This window comes from Pleurodeles waltl, chromosome 7 (assembly GCF_031143425.1).
Source record: "Pleurodeles waltl isolate 20211129_DDA chromosome 7, aPleWal1.hap1.20221129, whole genome shotgun sequence".
Lineage (NCBI taxonomy): Eukaryota > Metazoa > Chordata > Amphibia > Caudata > Salamandridae > Pleurodeles > Pleurodeles waltl.
The window spans coordinates 505,400,529-505,423,497 of NC_090446.1; positions in this window are offsets into that span (position 1 = coordinate 505,400,529).

Genomic DNA, 22,969 nt, shown 5'->3' on the forward strand with positions numbered 1-22,969 from the left:
AATGTTGATCTGTCCAAACTTGCATATGATCACCTTAGCTGGAAAGGAGCAAGGAGTCTCTGCATAGAGAGAGGTTTGAGTGTAGGGAAGAATCCTTCATTGGAATTGTTACTTAACATGCTTAGAGAACAAGATAAGGCAATAAGTGCCCCATCTGTTGAAAAAGTAGCTAATGGTTCCCAATCTGATCTAGGGACTCCCCCAGGAAAAGATTCAGGAAAGAAACTTCCTAGCCTGCCCATTACTAGACAGTCTAGCATAGTTGGTAATGATGTTGGGTCACACCATACAAATAGTGTTGTCTCACATCATAGCAAAAGCATTTATTCTCACCACAGTGGTACTGATGTTTCTGTTAGCCAAGCTGTTAGGGTGCCCTCTGTAAGGGACAGGTCTCCTTCTGTCCATTCTCACCATACTTCTGTTTCAAGGCATGTCCCTCCCACCCACCCTGATGACAGATTGTTAGAAAGGGAGCTCAATAGATTGAGAGTGGAACAAACCAGACTGAAGCTCAAGAAGCAACAGCTGGATTTGGATAGACAGACTTTAGAAGTAGAGAAGGAGAGACAGAAACTGGGTTTAGAAACCCATGGTGGCAGCAGCAGTATTCCCCATAGTCATCCTGCAAAAGAGCATGATTCCAGGAATCTGCATAAGATAGTTCCCCCTTATAAGGAGGGGGATGACATTAACAAGTGGTTTGCTGCACTTGAGAGGGCCTGTGCTGTACAGGATGTCCCTCAAAGGCAGTGGGCTGCTATCCTATGGCTATCATTTAGTGGAAAAGGTAGGGATAGGCTCCTTACTGTAAAAGAAAATGAAGCTAATGATTACAAAGTTCTTAAGAATGCACTCCTGGATGGTTATGGCTTAACCACTGAACAATACAGGATAAAGTTCAGAGAGACCAAAAAGGAGTCTTCACAAGACTGGGTTGATTTCATTGACCATTCAGTGAAGGCCTTGGAGGGGTGGTTACATGGCAGTAAAGTTACTGATTATGACAGCCTGTATAACTTGATCCTGAGAGAATATTCTTAATAATTGTGTGTCTGATTTGTTGCACCAGTACTTGGTGGACTCTGATCTGACCTCTCCCCAAGAATTGGGAAAGAAGGCAGACAAATGGGTCAGAACAAGGGTGAACAGAAAAGTTCATACAGGGGGTGACAAAGAGAACACTAAGAAGAAAGATGGTGAAAAATCTCAAGATAAGCATGGGGACAAGGGTAAAACCAAAGATCCCACTTCAAATCTTAAACACTCTTCAGAGGGTGGGGATAAAATTAATTCTTCCTCTTCTTCTCAACCTGCACACATTAAAAAGCCTTGGTGCTTTGTGTGTAAAAACAGAGGCCATAGGCCAGGGGATAAGTCCTGTCCAGGTAAACCCCCTGAGCCTACCACCACTAATACATCAAGCTCTAGTGCCCCTAGCAGTAGTGGTACTAGTGGTGGGACTGCTGGCAACAGTCAAGTTAAGGGTGTAGTTGGGTTCACTTATGGGTCCATAATAGAAACTGGGGTAGTCAGTCCCAAGACAGTTTCTGTCACACCTAGTGGCATTGGCCTTGCCACACTGGCTGCTTGTCCCCTTACAATGGATAAGTACAGGCAGACAGTTTGAATAAATGGTGTTGAGGCCTTGGCCTACAGGGACACAGGTGCCAGTATCACTTTGGTGACTGAAAACCTAGTGGCTACTGAACAACACATCATTGGACAACAGTATAAAATTATTGATGTCCATAACTCCACTAAGTTTCTTCCCTTAGCTATAATTCAGTTTAGTTGGGGTGGAGTTACTGGCCCTAAGCAGGTGGTGGTATCACCTAGCTTACCTGTAGACTGTCTCTTAGGTAATGACCTAGAGGCCTCAGGTTGGGCTGATGTAGAGTTTTATGCCCATGCAGCCATGCTGGGCATCCCAGAGGAATTGTTCCCTCTCATTTCTACTGAAATGAAAAAGCAAAGGAGAGAAGGCCTGAAAACTCAGGATCCCTCTCCATCAACAGGTAAAAAGGGCATCACAGTATCCCCTAACCACCCTGCCATTCAGGATACCATTCCTGTGGTGGGAGAAACCTCTCCTGGGGTGGCACCTGTTCCAAGGGAATCATCAGCTGGCAAAGCTGGACTCCCTGAAGTAGAAGTACCTCTCTGTGGGATAACTAAAATTGGTGAGAAAAAGAGCACCATTTTAGTTAACATGGAGCATCCCTCCAACCCTCCCAGAGAAACTTTAGTGCAGAAACTCTGCACTGCCTCACAACACTTAGGACAGCATCCCTGCCCTAGTGTGGAGCTCATAGGACAGCATCCCTGCCCTGCTCCAACCCAAGAGAAACAGCATCCCTGTTCTCTCTTCCAGCCATATGGACAAAGTTTTTGCCCAGCTATGGCTTTTCTGAGACAGCATCCCTGTCTGGCATTTCCATCACTACAAATAGGTTCAGTGGACAATTCCCACTGCTCTAAACTAAAACTTACTGATAGAAACTCTGAAAATACATCTTCACATTGTTGCTTAGCTAAAAAACTTCAAACAGGGTGGTTTACATCCCCAAAGGGAAGTAACCATATAGTGGATGATAAAGGGAGTACCCAGTCTATTGCAGAGCTACTCTCTACTTATCACCACTTAGACAATAAAGTCTCAACTGGCCAAGGTTAGCCTTATTGTCCTTCGTTTGGGGGGGGGTTGTGTGAGAAAGTAGCCTCTTTCTAGCCTTGTTACCCCCACTTTTGGCCTGTTTGTGAGTGTATGTCAGGGTGTTTTCGCTGTCTCACTGGGATCCTGCTAGCCAGGGCCCAGTGCTCATAGTGAAAACCATATGTTTTCAGTATGTTTGTTATGTGTCACTGGGACCCTGCTAGTCAGGACCCCAGTGCTCATATGTTTGTGGCCTATAGGTATGTGTTACCTGTGTAGTGACTAACTGTCTCACTAAGGCTCTGCTAATCAGAACCTCAGTGGTTATGCTCTCTCATTTCTTTCAAATTGTCACTAACAGGCTAGTGACCAATTTTACCAATTTACATTGGCTTACTGGAACACCCTTATAATTCCCTAGTATATGGTACTGAGGTACCCAGGGTATTGGGGTTCCAGGAGATCCCTATGGGCTGCAGCATTTCTTTTGCCACCCATAGGGAGCTCTGACAATTCTTACACAGGCCTGCCACTGCAGCCTGTGTGAAATAACGTCCACGTTATTTCACAGCCATTTTACACTGCACTTAAGTAACTTATAAGTCATCTATATGTCTAACCTTTACCTGGTAAAGGTTAGGTGCAAAGTTACTTAGTGTGAGGGCACCCTGGCACTAGCCAAGGTGCCCCCACATTGTTCAGGGCCAATTCCCCGGACTTTGTGAGTGCGGGGACACCATTACACGCGTGTACTACATATAGGTCACTACCTATATGTAGCTTCACAATGGTAACTCCGAATATGGCCATGTAACATGTCTATGATCATGGAATTGCCCCCTCTATGCCATCCTGGCATAGTTGGCACAATCCCATGATCCCAGTGCTCTGTAGCACAGACCCTGGTACTGCCAAACTGCCCTTCCTGGGGTTTCACTGCAGCTGCTGCTGCTGCCAACCCCTCAGACAGGCAGCTGCCCTCCTGGGGTCCAGCCAGGCCTGGCCCAGGATGGCAGAACAAAGGACTTCCTCTGAGAGAGGGTGTTACACCCTCTCCCTTTGGAAAATGGTGTGAAGGCAGGGGAGGAGTAGCCTCCCCCAGCCTCTGGAAATGCTTTCTTGGGCACAGATGTGCCCAATTCTGCATAAGCCAGTCTACACCGGTTCAGGGACCCCTTAGCCCTGCTCTGGCGCGAAACTGGACAAAGGAAAGGGGAGTGACCACTCCCCTGACCTGTACCTCCCCTGGGAGGTGCCCAGAGCTCCTCCAGTGTGCTCCAGACCTCTGCCATCTTGGAAACAGAGGTGCTGCTGGCACACTGGACTGCTCTGAGTGGCCAGTGCCACCAGGTGACGTCAGAGACTCCTTGTGATAGGCTCCTTCAGGTGTTGCTAGCCTATCCTCTCTCCTAGGTAGCCAAACCCTCTTTTCTGGCTATTTAGGGTCTCTGTCTCTTGGGATTCCTTAGATAACGAATGCAAGAGCTCATCCGAGTTCCTCTGCATCTCTCTCTTCACCTTCTGCCAAGGAATCGACTGCTGACCGCCCTGGAAGCCTGCAACTCTGCAACAAAGTAGCAAAGACGACTACTGCAACTCTGTAACGCTGATCCTGCCGCCTTCTCGACTGTTTTCCTGGTGGTGCATGCTGTGGGGGTAGTCTGCCTCCTCTCTGCACTAGAAGCTCCGAAGAAATCTCCCGTGGGTCGACGGAATCTTCCCCCTGCAACTGCAGGCACCAAAAAGCTGCATTACCGGTCCCTTGGGTCTCCTCTCAGCACGACGAGCGAGGTCCCTCGAATCCAGCAACTCTGTCCAAGTGATGCGCACAGTCCAGTGACTCTTCAGTCCAAGTTTGGTGGAGGTAAGTCCTTGCCTCACCTCGCTAGAATGCATTGCTGGGAACCGCGACTTTTGCAGCTACTCCGGCCCCTGTGCACTTCCGGCGGAAATCCTTCGTGCACAGCCAAGCCTGGGTCCACGGCACTCTAACCTGCATTGCACGACTTTCTAAGTTGGTCTCCGGCGACGTGGGACTCCTTTGTGTAACTTCGGGTGAGCACCGTTTCACGCATCCTCGTAGTGCCTGTTTCTGGCACTTCTCCGGGTGCAACCTGCTGCTAAGAGGGCTCCTTGTCTTGCTCGACGTCCCCTCTATCTCCTGGTCCAATTTGCGACCTCCTGGTCCCTCCTGGGCCACAGCAGCATCGCAGCATCCAAAAACGCTAACCGCACGATTTGCAGCTAGCAAGGCTTGTTGGCGTTCTTTCGGCGGGAAAACACTTCTGCACGACTCTACAAGGCGAGAGGGATCCGTCCTCCAAAGGGGAAGTCTCTAGCCCTTTGCGTTCCTGCAGAAACCGCAGCTTCTTCAGTCCAGTCGAAGCTTCTTTGCACCCGCAGCTGGCATTTCCTGGGCATCTGCCCATCTCCGATTTGCTTGTGACTTTTGGACTTGGTCCCCTTGTTCCACAGGTATCCCAGATTGGAAATCCAGCGTTGTTGCATTGTTGGTTTGTGTCTTTCCTGCCTTATTCCTCTAACACGACTTCTTTGTCCTTAGGGGAACTTTAGTGCACTTTGCACTCACTTTTCAGGGTCTTGGGGTGGGCTATTTTTCTAACCCTCACTATTTTCTAATAGTCCCAGCGACCCTCTACAAGGTCACATAGGTTTGGGGTCCATTCGTGGTTCACATTCCACTTTTGGAGTATATGGTTTGTGTTGCCCCTATCCCTATGTTTCCCCATTGCATCCTATTGTAACTATACATTGTTTGCACTGTTTTCTAAGACTATACTGCATATTTTTGCTATTGTGTATATATATCTTGTGTATATTTCCTATCCTCTCACTGAGGGTACACTCTAAGATACTTTGGCATATTGTCATAAAAATAAAGTACCTTTATTTTTAGTATAACTGTGTATTGTGTTTTCTTATGATATTGTGCATATGACACTAAGTGGTACTGTAGTAGCTTCACACGTCTCCTAGTTCAGCCTAAGCTGCTCTGCTAAGCTACCATTATCTATCAGCCTAAGCTGCTAGACACCCTATACACTAATAAGGGATAACTGGGCCTGGTGCAAGGTGCAAGTACCCCTAGGTACTCACTACAAGCCAGTCCAGCCTCCTACATTGGTTGTGCAGCGGTGGGATAAGTGCTTTGAGACTACTTACCACTCTTGTCATTGTACTTTTCATAAGAGAAAAATATACAAAACAAGTTCAGTGTATATACACATTGCCAAAAAGTTTTGCATTTCCTCTTTTCACTCTTTTCTAAAGTGCTGAAAAGTACTTCTAACTTTCTAAAAAGTTCTAAAAAGTTTTAAAAGTTTTTTTCTCAGTCTTTCTAAAAGCTCTGACAAACTTTTTCTCTTTTTCTATCACTTTAACTCTCTCTAAAAATGTCTGGCACAGGCCAAAATGTTGATCTGTCCAAACTTGCATATGATCACCTTAGCTGGAAAGGAGCAAGGAGTCTCTGCATAGAGAGAGGTTTGAGTGTAGGGAAGAATCCTTCCTTGGAATTGTTACTTAACATGCTTAGAGAACAAGATAAGGCAATAAGTGCCCCATCTGTTGAAAAAGTAGCTAATGGTTCCCAATCTGATCTAGGGACTCCCCCAGGAAAAGATTCAGGAAAGAAACTTCCTAGCCTGCCCATTACTAGACAGTCTAGCATAGTTGGTAATGATGTTGGGTCACACCATACAAATAGTGTTGTCTCACATCATAGCAAAAGCATTTATTCTCACCACAGTGGTACTGATGTTTCTGTTAGCCAAGCTGTTAGGGTGCCCTCTGTAAGGGACAGGTCTCCTTCTGTCCATTCTCACCATACTTCTGTTTCAAGGCATGTCCCTCCCACCCACCCTGATGACAGATTGTTAGAAAGGGAGCTCAATAGATTGAGAGTGGAACAAACCAGACTGAAGCTCAAGAAGCAACAGCTGGATTTGGATAGACAGACTTTAGAAGTAGAGAAGGAGAGACAGAAACTGGGTTTAGAAACCCATGGTGGCAGCAGCAGTATTCCCCATAGTCATCCTGCAAAAGAGCATGATTCCAGGAATCTGCATAAGATAGTTCCCCCTTATAAGGAGGGGGATGACATTAACAAGTGGTTTGCTGCACTTGAGAGGGCCTGTGCTGTACAGGATGTCCCTCAAAGGCAGTGGGCTGCTATCCTATGGCTATCATTTAGTGGAAAAGGTAGGGATAGGCTCCTTACTGTAAAAGAAAATGAAGCTAATGATTACAAAGTTCTTAAGAATGCACTCCTGGATGGTTATGGCTTAACCACTGAACAATACAGGATAAAGTTCAGAGAGACCAAAAAGGAGTCTTCACAAGACTGGGTTGATTTCATTGACCATTCAGTGAAGGCCTTGGAGGGGTGGTTACATGGCAGTAAAGTTACTGATTATGACAGCCTGTATAACTTGATCCTGAGAGAATATTCTTAATAATTGTGTGTCTGATTTGTTGCACCAGTACTTGGTGGACTCTGATCTGACCTCTCCCCAAGAATTGGGAAAGAAGGCAGACAAATGGGTCAGAACAAGGGTGAACAGAAAAGTTCATACAGGGGGTGACAAAGAGAACACTAAGAAGAAAGATGGTGAAAAATCTCAAGATAAGCATGGGGACAAGGGTAAAACCAAAGATCCCACTTCAAATCTTAAACACTCTTCAGAGGGTGGGGATAAAATTAATTCTTCCTCTTCTTCTCAACCTGCACACATTAAAAAGCCTTGGTGCTTTGTGTGTAAAAACAGAGGCCATAGGCCAGGGGATAAGTCCTGTCCAGGTAAACCCCCTGAGCCTACCACCACTAATACATCAAGCTCTAGTGCCCCTAGCAGTAGTGGTACTAGTGGTGGGACTGCTGGCAACAGTCAAGTTAAGGGTGTAGTTGGGTTCACTTATGGGTCCATAATAGAAACTGGGGTAGTCAGTCCCAAGACAGTTTCTGTCACATCTAGTGGCATTGGCCTTGCCACACTGGCTGCTTGTCCCCTTACAATGGATAAGTATAGGCAGACAGTTTGAATAAATGGTGTTGAGGCCTTGGCCTACAGGGACACAGGTGCCAGTATCACTTTGGTGACTGAAAACCTAGTGGCTACTGAACAACACATCATTGGACAACAGTATAACATTATTGATGTCCATAACTCCACTAAGTTTCTTCCCTTAGCTATAATTCAGTTTAGTTGGGGTGGAGTTACTGGCCCTAAGCAGGTGGTGGTATCACCTAGCTTACCTGTAGACTGTCTCTTAGGTAATGACCTAGAGGCCTCAGGTTGGGCTGATGTAGAGTTTTATGCCCATGCAGCCATGCTGGGCATCCCAGAGGAATTGTTCCCTCTCATTTCTACTGAAATGAAAAAGCAAAGGAGAGAAGGCCTGAAAACTCAGGATCCCTCTCCATCAACAGGTAAAAAGGGCATCACAGTATCCCCTAACCACCCTGCCATTCAGGATACCATTCCTGTGGTGGGAGAAACCTCTCCTGGGGTGGCACCTGTTCCAAGGGAATCATCAGCTGGCAAAGCTGGACTCCCTGAGGTAGAAGTACCTCTCTGTGGGATAACTAAAATTGGTGAGAAAAAGAGCACCATTTTAGTTAACATGGAGCATCCCTCCAACCCTCCCAGAGAAACTTTAGTGCAGAAACTCTGCACTGCCTCACAACACTTAGGACAGCATCCCTGCCCTAGTGTGGAGCTCATAGGACAGCATCCCTGCCCTGCTCCAACCCAAGAGAAACAGCATCCCTGTTCTCTCTTCCAGCCATATGGACAAAGTTTTTGCCCAGCTATGGCTTTTCTGAGACAGCATCCCTGTCTGGCATTTCCATCACTACAAATAGGTTCAGTGGACAATTCCCACTGCTCTAAACTAAAACTTACTGATAGAAACTCTGAAAATACATCTTCACATTGTTGCTTAGCTAAAAAACTTCAAACAGGGTGGTTTACATCCCCAAAGGGAAGTAACCATATAGTGGATGATAAAGGGAGTACCCAGTCTATTGCAGAGCTACTCTCTACTTATCACCACTTAGACAATAAAGTCTCAACTGGCCAAGGTTAGCCTTATTGTCCTTCGTTTGGGGGGGGGTTGTGTGAGAAAGTAGCCTCTTTCTAGCCTTGTTACCCCCACTTTTGGCCTGTTTGTGAGTGTATGTCAGGGTGTTTTCGCTGTCTCACTGGGATCCTGCTAGCCAGGGCCCAGTGCTCATAGTGAAAACCATATGTTTTCAGTATGTTTGTTATGTGTCACTGGGACCCTGCTAGTCAGGACCCCAGTGCTCATATGTTTGTGGCCTATAGGTATGTGTTACCTGTGTAGTGACTAACTGTCTCACTAAGGCTCTGCTAATCAGAACCTCAGTGGTTATGCTCTCTCATTTCTTTCAAATTGTCACTAACAGGCTAGTGACCAATTTTACCAATTTACATTGGCTTACTGGAACACCCTTATAATTCCCTAGTATATGGTACTGAGGTACCCAGGGTATTGGGGTTCCAGGAGATCCCTATGGGCTGCAGCATTTCTTTTGCCACCCATAGGGAGCTCTGACAATTCTTACACAGGCCTGCCACTGCAGCCTGTGTGAAATAACGTCCACGTTATTTCACAGCCATTTTACACTGCACTTAAGTAACTTATAAGTCATCTATATGTCTAACCTTTACCTGGTAAAGGTTAGGTGCAAAGTTACTTAGTGTGAGGGCACCCTGGCACTAGCCAAGGTGCCCCCACATTGTTCAGGGCCAATTCCCCGGACTTTGTGAGTGCGGGGACACCATTACACGCGTGTACTACATATAGGTCACTACCTATATGTAGCTTCACAATGGTAACTCCGAATATGGCCATGTAACATGTCTATGATCATGGAATTGCCCCCTCTATGCCATCCTGGCATAGTTGGCACAATCCCATGATCCCAGTGCTCTGTAGCACACACCCTGGTACTGCCAAACTGCCCTTCCTGGGGTTTCACTGCAGCTGCTGCTGCTGCCAACCCCTCAGACAGGCAGCTGCCCTCCTGGGGTCCAGCCAGGCCTGGCCCAGGATGGCAGAACAAAGGACTTCCTCTGAGAGAGGGTGTTACACCCTCTCCCTTTGGAAAATGGTGTGAAGGCAGGGGAGGAGTAGCCTCCCCCAGCCTCTGGAAATGCTTTCTTGGGCACAGATGTGCCCAATTCTGCATAAGCCAGTCTACACCGGTTCAGGGACCCCTTAGGCCTGCTCTGGCGCGAAACTGGAAAAAGGAAAGGGGAGTGACCACTCCCCTGACCTGTACCTCCCCTGGGAGGTGCCCAGAGCTCCTCCAGTGTGCTCCAGACCTCTGCCATCTTGGAAACAGAGGTGCTGCTGGCACACTGGACTGCTCTGAGTGGCCAGTGCCACCAGGTGACGTCAGAGACTCCTTGTGATAGGCTCCTTCAGGTGTTGCTAGCCTATCCTCTCTCCTAGGTAGCCAAACCCTCTTTTCTGGCTATTTAGGGTCTCTGTCTCTTGGGATTCCTTAGATAACGAATGCAAGAGCTCAACCGAGTTTCTCTGCATCTCTCTCTTCACCTTCTGCCAAGGAATCGACTGCTGACCGCGCTGCAACTCTGTAACGCTGATCCTGCCGCCTTCTCGACTGTTTTCCTGGTGGTGCATGCTGTAGGGGTAGTCTGCCTCCTCTCTGCACTAGAAGCTCCGAAGAAATCTCCCGTGGGTCGACGGAATCTTCCCCCTGCAACCGCAGGCACCAAAAAGCTGCATTACCGGTCCCTTGGGTCTCCTCTCAGCACAACGAGCGAGGTCCCTCGAATCCAGCAACTCTGTCCAAGTGACGCCCACAGTCCAGTGACTCTTCAGTCCAAGTTTGGTGGAGGTAAGTCCTTGCCTCACCTCGCTAGACTGCATTGCTGGGAACCGCGACTTTTGCAGCTACTCCGGCCCCTGTGCACTTCCGGCGGAAATCCTTCGTGCACAGCCAAGCCTGGGTCCACGGCACTCTAACCTGCATTGCACGACTTTCTAAGTTGGTCTCCGGCGACGTGGGACTCCTTTGTGTAACTTCGGGTGAGCACTGTTTCACGCATCCTCGTAGTGCCTGTTTCTGGCACTTCTCCGGGTGCAACCTGCTGCTATGAGGGCTCCTTGTCTTGCTCGACGTCCCCTCTATCTCCTGGTCCAATTTGCGACCTCCTGGTCCCTCCTGGGCCACAGCAGCATCCAAAAACGCTAACCGCACGATTTGCAGCTAGCAAGGCTTGTTGGCGTTCTTTCGGCGGGAAAAGACTTCTGCACGACTCTACAAGGCGAGAGGGATCCGTCCTCCAAAGGGGAAGTCTCTAGCCCTTTGCGTTCCTGCAGAAACCGCAGCTTCTTCAGTCCAGTCGAAGCTTCTTTGCACCCGCAGCTGGCATTTCCTGGGCATCTGCCCATCTCCGACTTGCTTGTGACTTTTGGACTTGGTCCCCTTGTTCCACAGGTATCCCAGATTGGAAATCCAGCGTTGTTGCATTGTTGGTTTGTATCTTTCCTGCCTTATTCCTCTAACACGACTTCTTTGTCCTTAGGGGAACTTTAGTGCACTTTGCACTCACTTTTCAGGGTCTTGGGGTGGGCTATTTTTCTAACCCTCACTATTTTCTAATAGTCCCAGCGACCCTCTACAAGGTCACATAGGTTTGGGGTCCATTCGTGGTTCACATTCCACTTTTGGAGTATATGGTTTGTGTTGCCCCTATGTGTCCCCATTGCATCCTATTGTAACTATACATTGTTTGCACTGTTTTCTAAGACTATACTGCATATTTTTGCTATTGTGTATATATATCTTGTGTATATTTCCTATCCTCCCACTGAGGGTACACTCTAAGATACTTTGGCATATTGTCATAAAAATAAAGTACCTTTATTTTTAGTATAACTGTGTATTGTGTTTTCTTATGATATTGTGCATATGACACTAAGTGGTACTGTAGTAGCTTCACACGTCTCCTAGTTCAGCCTAAGCTGCTCTGCTAAGCTACCATTATCTATCAGCCTAAGCTGCTAGACACCCTATACACTAATAAGGGATAACTGGGCCTGGTGCAAGGTGCAAGTACCCCTAGGTACTCACTACAAGCCAGTCCAGCCTCCTACACTGATCGCTATTGGAACATGACTAGGTTTGTGAACAACAGGCTCTACTCCCGCTTTCAAAGGTATACTATGAAAAAATCCTTTAATTTTGCCAAGAGTAATAGTAAATACCTCTGGAAATCTCTCAACCCAAAGACTGTGATCCACTGAAACAGAACTAACTACATCCTTACCTAGTAAAACTTGTTCGGAACTATTGGGATCTGTAGGAGGCTGGCCTGGCTTATAGTTGGTACCTTGTGGTACTTACACCCTGTGCCAGGTCCAGTTATCCCTTATTAGTAGAATAGAGGTGCTTCTAGCAGCCTAGGCTGATAGAAGGTAGCTATGGCAAAGCAGCTTAGGCTGAACTAGGAGACATGCAAAGCTCATACTATACCACTTATATCATTTGCATATATCATAAGAAAACACAATACACAGAGTTACTAAAAATAAAGGTACTTTATTTTTATGACAATATGCCACAAGTATCTCAGTGAGTACCCTCAGTAAGAAGGTAAGTAATATACACAAGTTATATGCACACAAACCCAAAACAGGTAAGTAAGAGGCAGAAAAGTAATGCAAACAGTGTAGAATTACAATAGGTTGCAATAGGTGAACATAGGTCTAGGGGCAACACAAACCATATACTCCAAAAGTGGAATGCGAATCACGAATGGACCCCAGACCTATGGGAGCTTGTAGAGGGTCGTTGGGACTGTAAGAAAACAGTCAGGGTGTCCAAGATACCCCACCCCAAGACCCTGAAAAGTAGGAGTAAAGTACACCTACTACCCCAAAAGAGCACAATAGTCGTGATAGGGGGATTCTGCAAGAACAACAAACACCAGCAAGGCACCGAAGGTGGATTCCTGGACCTTAGGACCTGCAAGGCAAGGGGACCCAGTCCAAGAGTCGCGATGGTGTCCAGGGGGGGCAGGAGCCCAGAAAACCCCGGATGAAGGTGCAAGGAAGCTGCCTCTGGGTGGAAGAAGCTTGGAGTTCTGCAACAACGAAGAGGACTAGGAACTTCTCCTTTTGAAGGAAGATGTCCCACGTCGCGATGAAGGTTGCAGAAGTGTTCTCACGCAGAAATACCACAAACAAGCCTTGCTAGCTGCAAGGGTTGCGGTAGAGGTTTTTGGGTGCTGCTGGGGACCAGGAAAGACCAGGATGTCGCCTCTTGGAGGAGGAGACAGAGTGGGTGCTCAGCAACTTAGAGAGCCCCCACAGAAGCAGGCAGCACCCGCAGAAGTACCCGAACAGGCACTTGGAAGATTTGTGAACCGGAGCTGGCTCAGAGTTACAAAGGAGGCCAACTCAGAGGGTTGAGCATTGCACGACAGAGTGCTGGGGACCCAGGCTAGGCTGTGCACGAAGGAAATCCTGGAAGATTGCACAGGAGCCGGAGCAGCTGCAAATCACGCAGTACACAGGTTTGCAGTCTAGCATGGGGAGGCAAGGACTTACCTCCACCAAACTTGGACTGCAGGATCACTGGACTGTGGGAGTCACTTGGATAGAGTTCCTGTGTTCCAGGGACCATGCTCGTCAGGATGAGAGGGGACCCAGAGGACCAATGATGCAGTCTTTTGGTCCCTGCGTTAGCAGGGGGAAGATTTCGTCGACCCACAGGAGATTTCTTCTTGGCTTCTAGTGCAGGGTGAAGGCAGGTGACTCCCAGAGCATGCACCACCAGGAAACAGTTGAGAAAGCCGGCAGGATGAGGCGCTACAATGTTGCTGGTAGTCGTCTTGCTACTTTGTTGCAGTTTTGCAGGCGTCCTGGAGCAGTCAGTGGTCGATCCTTGGTAGAAGTCAAAGACGGAGATGCAGAGGAACTCTGGTGAGCTCTTGCATTCGTTATCTGAAGAATTCCCCAGAGGAGAGACCCTAAATAGCCAGAAAAGGAGGTTTGGCTACCAAGAAAGGAGGATTGGCTACCAAGAGAGGTAAGAGCCTATCAGAGAGGGTCTCTGATGTCACCTGCTGGCACTGGCCACTCAGAGCAGTCCAGTGTGCCCCCAACACCTCTGTTTCCAAGATGGCAGAGGTCTGGGACACACTGGAGGAGCTCTGGGCCTCTCCCCTGGGAGGTACTGGTCAGGGGAGTGGTCACTCCCCTTTCCTTTGTCCAGTTTCGCGCCAGAGCAGGGCTGGGGGATCCCTGAACCAGTGTAGACTGGCTTATGCAGAGATGGGCAGCATCTGTGCCCATCAAAGCATTTCCAGAGGCTGGGGGGCTACTCCTCCCCAGCCATTCACACTTATTTCCAAAGGGAGAGGGTGTAACACCCTCTCTCAGAGGAAATCCTTTGTTCTGCCTTCCTGGGCCAGGGCTGCCTGGATCCCAGGAGGGCAGAAACCTGTCTGAGGGGTTGGCAGCAGCTGCAGTGGAAACCCCGGAAAGGCAGTTTGGCAGTACCCGGGTTCTGTGCTAGACACCCGGGGGATCATGGAATTGTCCCCCCAACACCAGAATGGTATTGGAGTGACAATTCCATGATCTTAGACATGTTACATGGCCATGTTCAGAGTTACCATTGTGACGCTATACATAGGTAGTGACCTATGTATAGTGCACACGTGTAATGGTGTCCCGCACTCACTAAGTCCGGGGAATTTGCCCTGAACGATGTGGGGGCACCTTGGCTAGTGCAAGGGTGCCCACAAACTAAGTAACTTGGCACCCAACCTTCACCAGGTGAAGGTTAGACATATAGGTGACTTATAAGTTACTTATGTGCAGTGAAAAATGGCTGTGAAATAACGTGGACGTTATTTCACTCAGGCTGCAATGGCAGGCCTGTGTAAGAATTGTCAGAGCTCCCTATGGGTGGCAAAAGAAATGCTGCAGCCCATAGGGAGCTCCTGGAACCCCAATACCCTGGGTACCTAAGTACCATATTCAAGGGAATTATATGGGTGTACCAGTGTGCCAATGAGAATTGGTAAATTTAGTCACTAGCCTGCAGTGACAAATTTAGAAAGCAGAGAGAGCATAAACACTAAGGTTCTGATTAGCAGAGCCTCAGTGATACAGTTAGGCACCACACAGGGAACACATTCAGGGCACATACTATGAGCACTGGGGTCCTGCCTAGCAGGATCCCAGTGACACAGGGGCTAAAACATACATACAGTGAAAATGGGGGTAACATGCCAGGCAAGATAGTACTTTCGTAAAGGATCTAACAAAATCCCCAATTTCGTTGATCCAACCACCCCAACAAATTCCCTCCATTGAGTGCCACATACACTGTTGATTTAGTTTGATTTCCTTTGAAATTCAAAGTTGCCTCAAACTCACCTACAACATCAATAGATTCACCCTCATAAGATATTGGCTTCACCTTCGATTTCTTGAACTCCCCTTTTTGTGTTTTTCTCCATTCATCAACACTAATTAATGTAAACAAAGACCCAGAGTCAGCCATCATGTCAAACATAACTCCATTGATCGCAATAGAACACCACAGTTTCTTAACAGGTTTTTCCATATCCTGTTTTTCTTGTACTACAAATACTACACCATCTTTATCTGAGTCACTTAGGCATTAAGTAATACTTTCCTCTACAGAATTCACCGATATATTAACAGGATCTTTAGCCCAGTTCCCTTTGCATACTTTGATAAAAGGGCCCTTTTTCTTACAATTATTGCAGAATTTGTCCGTAGCTGGACACCATTGAGAACTGCCTAAATGTATTTTACTACAACAACAATAGCACTCCATGGATTTCTTTTTATTGTTACTGGAAGGTGTTGATTTGTTATCACCCACAAAGCTTTCTATTGATTCACCTGGCAATTGTTGTCTCTTATAAAACTTATGCCGCTCCATTATGACATTTTTTTCTTAAAACTTGTATCAGAAGATTTCATAGCTGACTCATATTCATCTAATTCATCACCCTTGCCAGTAACCAAAATTTGGGGCAAGTGTTTTAATATTTTTCAACCTTCCATGCCTAACGAATGCTTCAATAATGCAAATTTCTTTTTTTGTGTAAATACTTCTCCTTCAATGGCATCCAAATATACCTCAATACCTTCCTTACATTGCTTCCACTCAATATGGGGGTAAACCCGGAGATGCTAAAAATGGAATAGAAGACATGACTGACTGATGCATTGTTATAAATACAAGAATCAATGTCACAAATTGGTGTGCGAATCACCATCGAAGACTGAAAACGATTTGCCAATCCAGAGCGGTTCACAGACTCATCGCTGTTTGTACTCTATGAAAATAAAGAAGATTTTGAATGACCTGTAACAGCAGGTCGTACAATGCTGATGCGTAAAAGCATCACAGGTTGCTAGAGGAAACTGCTCACAGTGCGATGGTTGGTGCACATTACAGCCGTCCTGCGCTGCTCAGTAACAATGCCAGAACAACTTTGCGCTCAAGGAATTCACGAAGCACCCAGAGTTGCCAGGACAACTCAGCGTATTGTGCGTTACCTGGTGCGCGTCGCTGCAGTCATTCACAGAGCGTCCCCTGTTGCCAGGACAACTCTGCATAAGGCGCATCACAAGGTACGCGTCACCGCGTATCCCAGGCAACGAGAGAGAGAGCGCAGAGTAAGTGCACGGGTCATCCACCGGCGAGCTCGCTCACGTCACGCACGAGACAGAAGGGTGTCTCGCGCTGAACGTCGAGCGAATATCGCGCTTAGAGAAAATCACTGCTGAATTAAAAATTAAGGAATTCTTGCGGATACACTTGCCGCTTCAAAATCCAGCAGTTAGCGATGTCCACACGCCGCCAATGCTGCTCCCAATTCACAGCGCCAGGCAATATTCTCCAAACAGTAGTGCGCCAAGAAGAAATGTGCTCAACCCTGTGACCTCGAGGGTTCTCCACTTGTCGCCAAATTGAGGTAAGTAGCCACACAGGAATACTTTGTTGTACGACATTTAATAAGATAAGACACGTCTTAACAGGGTAGGCATGGAGGAGCAACTCCTAATTCACCTCAACCCAAGGATTCTACTCCTCAACCTTCTACATTCTTTCTAGACATTCTTAGTTCTACCCTAGTCTTTATACAACATTGACTTTCGTCATTCCCCCCCTTTTCCACTTTCTGCTGCGTTAGGGCCTGGAAAATCTGTAACAACAATGCACAGCATGTCATTCATGATGTTCACCTTGGATTTGTAATCCCACAGTTACTTTCATGATAAACATTTCCCCTGGCATATTGTCTCTAATTGTCTGTTGTGTTATTTCTCTGTTTGGTTTTACACTATATTGCTATTTATGTAGTAGATACAGTTTTGGGGTATGGACTACCACTCCCACAAGGCATTGTAATGTTGAATTGAATATGTGGCATGGACTACTTATCACTGTGCATAGTGCCATCGCTATTTTCTAAGGGGCATCTGTACATGCAGATATGGTGATACAAATCATCACTGCCCTTACCTTTGCTGGTGCTGGGTGTGCCTGATGTGTCAATGTCAGTGACATGACTAACTGCTTCAGGCAGCAGTGTTGACTCCACCATGTCTTCCATGGGGGTGGACGCTGTCTGGGTGTGTGTTCCTCCTCCAGTGCTCCTTGCCTCCTTCAGCCTGCTTGCTACCCTTGCTTAGGCACGTAATCACAAGTCGTACCAGCGCTTGCGCATCTCCTCGATGAAACGCTGCGCAACACTCACCACGCATATTTTGGTCTGGATGTCAGTCCACATTTTCTTCTTCTCACTTTCTGGGACCTGTAGTGAGTGTTTGCCAAATAAATGTTCATGGTTCTTGAACACCTCTTCTGTGAGCACCTCCAATTCCTGCTCACTGAATTTGTTTTCTCTTTCTCTCTCCTTTGTCCTTCCCATTCCCATCAGTAGCCATAGTTTTTTCTGGTCCTGGCTGACTCTCCTGAGTGCCTTACTGGTGCTGTGCTGGGTCTCTCTTCCTGCTCCTGTAGCTTAGGCTTTTGGAAACAGCATGCACTGACTCACTTCCTGGTTGTGATGTCATCAAGCTGCTCTAGAATCCAGGAATCGCAATTTGCGATTTCCAAATACCAATTCGCTATTTTACTGAATCACTATTTGGTACTTGGTATTTGCTATTGCGAATTTCAAGAAATAGCAAAAATGTCTGCAATGGTGCTGCTACATCGCATTTTGCAAATCGCACCTAGCGATGCGGTAAAAATCGCTATTTGGTAATCGCAAATGAGAACCTTCATACATCTGGCCCTAAGTGATTTGCCCAGGTCGTTTAACAGGACGTTAACCTACCGCCGAGACTCTAACCAAGTAAGCTTCAAAGTTGGCGCTGTAGTTGTTATACTACATCCTCTCCACAAATGCGATTGAGGTTTAAGCCTCAGTACTTTTAATTCAGGAAACTCAGCTTTTCAGACTCCAGATCAAATACATCTCTAACCTCAGGCTAAAGAGCCTTCCGTCGTTTCTTGGCTTTCTGTTGGATTGTAGTGCAACTTTTCACCGGTACATCCTGACATGTCCGCGAAATAGCACCACGTGACCTTCCGGTGTTTGGGGTTGAAAGCGTGTTGGATGTTTTATTCCGAGATGTTGGTAAAGTATCTAAAGATGAGAAACAGGTCCCTACCATGCTGAGCTTAAGCACGACCTGTTGAAATTAATGTGAGAATATGCAAATTCCATTACAACCGGCCGGTATCTTATTCAATTCGACTATGTTTAAATCCTTCTTACTGTTGTGTTTTGTATGCTTTCTTGCGCACTGACATACCTTCCCCATCGTGTAGCGCCGCATAGCAGTTCTAAATACATACCAAACCGCACAGATTTCCGAAAGCTTAAGTGGTTGTGAACATTAATGTCTTCGAAAGGAAGGGGCGCCAAAGCTGCCTTGACCTTAATATTGTGGGAAAGTCGCATATTGAGCAAGTTTTTTGGAACTGCGTCAAGGTAGAACTTCGTGCTTTAAAACGTATTGCACCGAACCGAGGCCACTTCCGGTGCACTTTCTTAAAAGTAGTTGGTGCCACCTTGCAGGCGGGTGCCCTTGGCATGGTACCAATGCACTCAACATTATATCTATCGTAGCTCGCGAGGAAACTTTACTGGTTCTTGCAGCCAGGTTTATCAGACTGCTTCCAAATCTTTCTCTTTGCGGTATTTTCTTGCCTGCATTTGTTACTGTCCCTAAGGTGTCGGCATCTGCTTTCTTGTTTAGGTTTCTATCTTGCGTCACAATTCACCTCATTGAGTCGTCTACCACTAAAACTGGAGGTCAGACATTCCCAGTACCCGAATTATTTTGTATTATTTTAATCTAATTTGTTGAATAGCATTTTCACAAAGGTTGATAAATTGATTTGTATCGCTTATTTACAGCGCTAAGAAACAATACTGTAGTAAGGGCGATTTGTTGACAGCTTTGTATGCCAACTTTCTATTCAAGCACAATATTTCCATGCACTGAAATAAAACATGGAAACATCATCCAAATAATGGGGGTGGGGGCTTCCTCTCAACCGAGGCTTATTAATGCAGCACAGGATAAACGGCAGAATTTTAGCACAGACCAGGAGGGAAAGATAAAATTATTTCAGCAGTGTTTTTTCATTTGTTTACGTTCATTAGTCCCCAGCACAGGCTTAACAGTTAGGCTGGTTAATTACGCTCTGTCCTGCTATTCAAGGCCTCCCCGGTCTTCGGCCTATCCAGTCGCAGCTTCTCGGGCTCGACGCTCTCTATGCTACTTATTATTCACCCTCATCCTGCCCCATCTGGTGTTCTTTCCCTCTTTTACTTAAAATAAAGCGCTATGACACGGGCAACGCTGACTCCATCATAGCGCTTTGTTTTTTAAAGTCATGCTTTGCACCCCAAATCTCCTTACCGTTCACTACTCCCAACCACCCTCCCATTCACCACCTCCACCTGACTGGCAAAGCGCATAGCTCGCCCTTAGGTGAGACCTGTTGGCTTTGCCAATGCTTGTTGATTACGTTTTTGCAGTTCAGACTCAGAATGGTCCCCAGTTTCTGATAATGATTCTTTGGGGGTCCTCAGAAGTCAAAAGGTTATGAACCACTGCCTTAGGGTATTTATTGCTAAAGGTGCTGACACTATCTTAAATCCGGCACTGCTACACTCAGCACACACAGATCTTCCTATCACAGTAAGAGGCTGCCCTCCTCAGTTGAGAACGGAGAGCAGCGGGAATGATTTGTGCTGATAACAAACAAAATATCTATTTATTGCCCTTGATAGAGTAACTATGCATAATGTTATGGTGGCTGGCTGGGCTGTTCTGTGCTGGGCTTCCAGCTTTGTTGCCTGAGGTGGTTGTGAACATGAGCAATTACTTAATGCTGGTTCACACCAGCAAGTTGACCCCCTGAGTGACAAGACATGGCAGACTCACATGGGGGTAGGAGAGGAGGTTCGGGGGAGCAGGTTAGTGCTCTGGTGGAGAACAGGGAGGGATGGGCGTGGGGGAGTTACTAAAAAATAAGCCGCATATCAGGATGGTTAGGGGAGAAAGCTTTGGAATATGAGAGCAACACAGAACGCATGGGAGGGGCATGGATGTGGAAGAAAAGCCAACTAAAAGGGGCAAGACCTAGAAAACACATGCACTCCCATGAAGTGCTGACAGATAAAGAAACAAGCATTGGAAAAGCCAATAGGTCTCACCTTTGGGACCGACTTTGCCTATTAATTTGGCAATGCTGTACAGCATGAATAAAAAGCAAAATACGTTTTTTCCAATGCTGTATGGCATGCGCCACAAAAAGTGCCAGGATGCGACACATTCATAGTGTGGAAGTCTTTCTACTGACACCCACGCCATTCATTACAGCAGATGGAGGGGTGGGCGAGCATCAGAGGTATGCTGAAGCAATGGAGAGTGGATGGGAATTAAATATAAAAAAGCCACTGAAGGGAGAAGAGGTAAAGGAGGAGAAAAAGAGGAACACGAGGGAGAATACAGCACTGAACACAGGTGGGAGATTGGCGTGTAGAGAGAACACCACAGGAGGGAGACAGCAACACAGAGCATGGAGCATTGGCAGGAGAGAAAAATACGAGGGAGAGCTGGAAAACACATGCACTTTAATGAAGTACTTAACAAAAAAGAAAACAGTAGTACCTAAAAAGTGGACAGTGGAACAGTAGAAGGTCGCCAATCAAAAGGATTACAAAGAGACTATGATCCAATGGAGGGACAAACACAAGAAGTGGAAGGCATGCCACTGAATAACAGGCAAGCAAATGAGCCTGGTAGTAAAATCAACCAATGGTTGGCAATGGGCGGGGCTGTAAGCCCATTATAAGTTTTTGGGATGGTCAATAAAAGGCTTTCATCTACAGGCAGATAGAAGCTGTGTGATAGGCATGACCTAAAAACCATGAGGTAACAACACAGAGGAATGCACTGCCTTACAATGTTTGCAGATACAAACAGACAGAGTGCTGGTTACACAAAAGTCACATATTCCAAAGCTTCCTGCTTCGGCTAACAGCGATGGGTATTATCTCTCTAAAAATACTCGTTTTTGAGGGGCGGCACTTAGGGCCTGATTCTAACTTTGGAGGACGGTGTTAAACCGTCCCAAAAGTGGCGGATATACCACCTACCGTATTACGAGTCCATTATATCCTATGGAACTCGTAATACGATAGGTGGTATATCCGTCACTTTTGGGACGGTTTAACACCGTCCTCCAAAGTTAGAATCAGGCCCTTAGTCTTCTGCATCAGGCATTAACTGCGAGCAAACGCCACTTAAGGGAAGGGCGAAGGAAAGAAACACGAACAAGCACCACAAAGGGAGAAAGCAGAAAGCTGCAAGGGTGAGTTTAAGGGGCAGGGAATGACTGTTAATGGATTAGAGAGGCCCGAGGTGGTTTTAGGATTACGCTGCGTCAGTATTCTGTGCTCGCACGTTTAAATGCAGCAGACGCATGTTTGAAAGGAGAGTTTTGGGCACCGGCACCTTTTCATTTACAAATTAAGCACTGAAATAGTGAGTGGACGCCATCCTCCACCTTTGCAATTGTGCTCTCTGTGAGGAAACTGTTGTCTGTGTGTAGCTTGGTTTTCAGTCCATGTGCTTCCGCTTTTACGCTTCCTATTTTTGTGCACCTCGGTTTGTTTTTGTGCAGTACATTGGTGCGTCGCCTGCAGTTCATTCGGTTCCCTGGACAAACATTTTGTACGCTTTATTTTATTTCCTATGCATTTCTGTTCTCTGTGCATCGCGTACAGTACTCTTAGGACACCAGTTCTCTGTACAACTCGGAAACATCTAATTTCCCGTTCTATCTCGTTCTCTTTCGTGTTCCCTTCACTCGCCGTCTTCTCCTTGCTTTCCATGTTCTGTACGCCTGGTGTTATATGTACTCGTTGTCATTGTTTCATTTCTTAAGAGCGACTGTAGCCAGCGGTGCCGGTCCTCGTTCACCTCTAGGTGCTAGTTTACTTCAGATCTTTGTGCACGTGGTGCCGGCTGGCAGGCGCACTGGAGCGGGCACCTTAGGACGTGGCGGCTACAGGCAGTGGATTCCGATGGGGGAAGAGTCAGGCGTGCTTGACCCCATGGGGCAGTAGATGCAGGTTTTGTCAAGCTCTTTTGGAAACATACTTTTGTCTTGAACTCCAGCTAGGGAAGTCGTGACACACTACTAATTAGTAAAAGGGACATTATGTTATCAGTTCAGATGTACAGTGACTTTTGTCAGGGTTATGAATCTTAAGGGCATATTAACAAGCCCCTAGTGCCATCGGAGCGTCGCTAAAAGGGACGCTCCGATGGTACTAGGGTGCATGGGCGTAGGAAGTGTGGGGGACGCGGGGGATGTATACCCCCAGATTTTGGAGGGTGGGGGATACGGGGGACGAAGGTGGGGGGGGCAAGGTGACAAAATAATTTCCCCTCTCACATCTATTATTCAGAGGGCCATTAGCGCTCAAAAGCGCTACTTATAACAGCCCTGTACTGACCATCCTCCAATCTGATGGTAACAGAATGAAGGTGAGTCCGGAGGCCCCCTGCGCCCTCTGCCCTTTTGTTTGTTCTGTTCACAGCTGTGGGCATTAAGGGTGTGCATAAGAACAAAGGGCACGAGGAGGAGAAAGGAGTTTTGGATGATTACTGTCCACTTCACCTGCCACCTTGAAGAGGAGCACTGCAGGA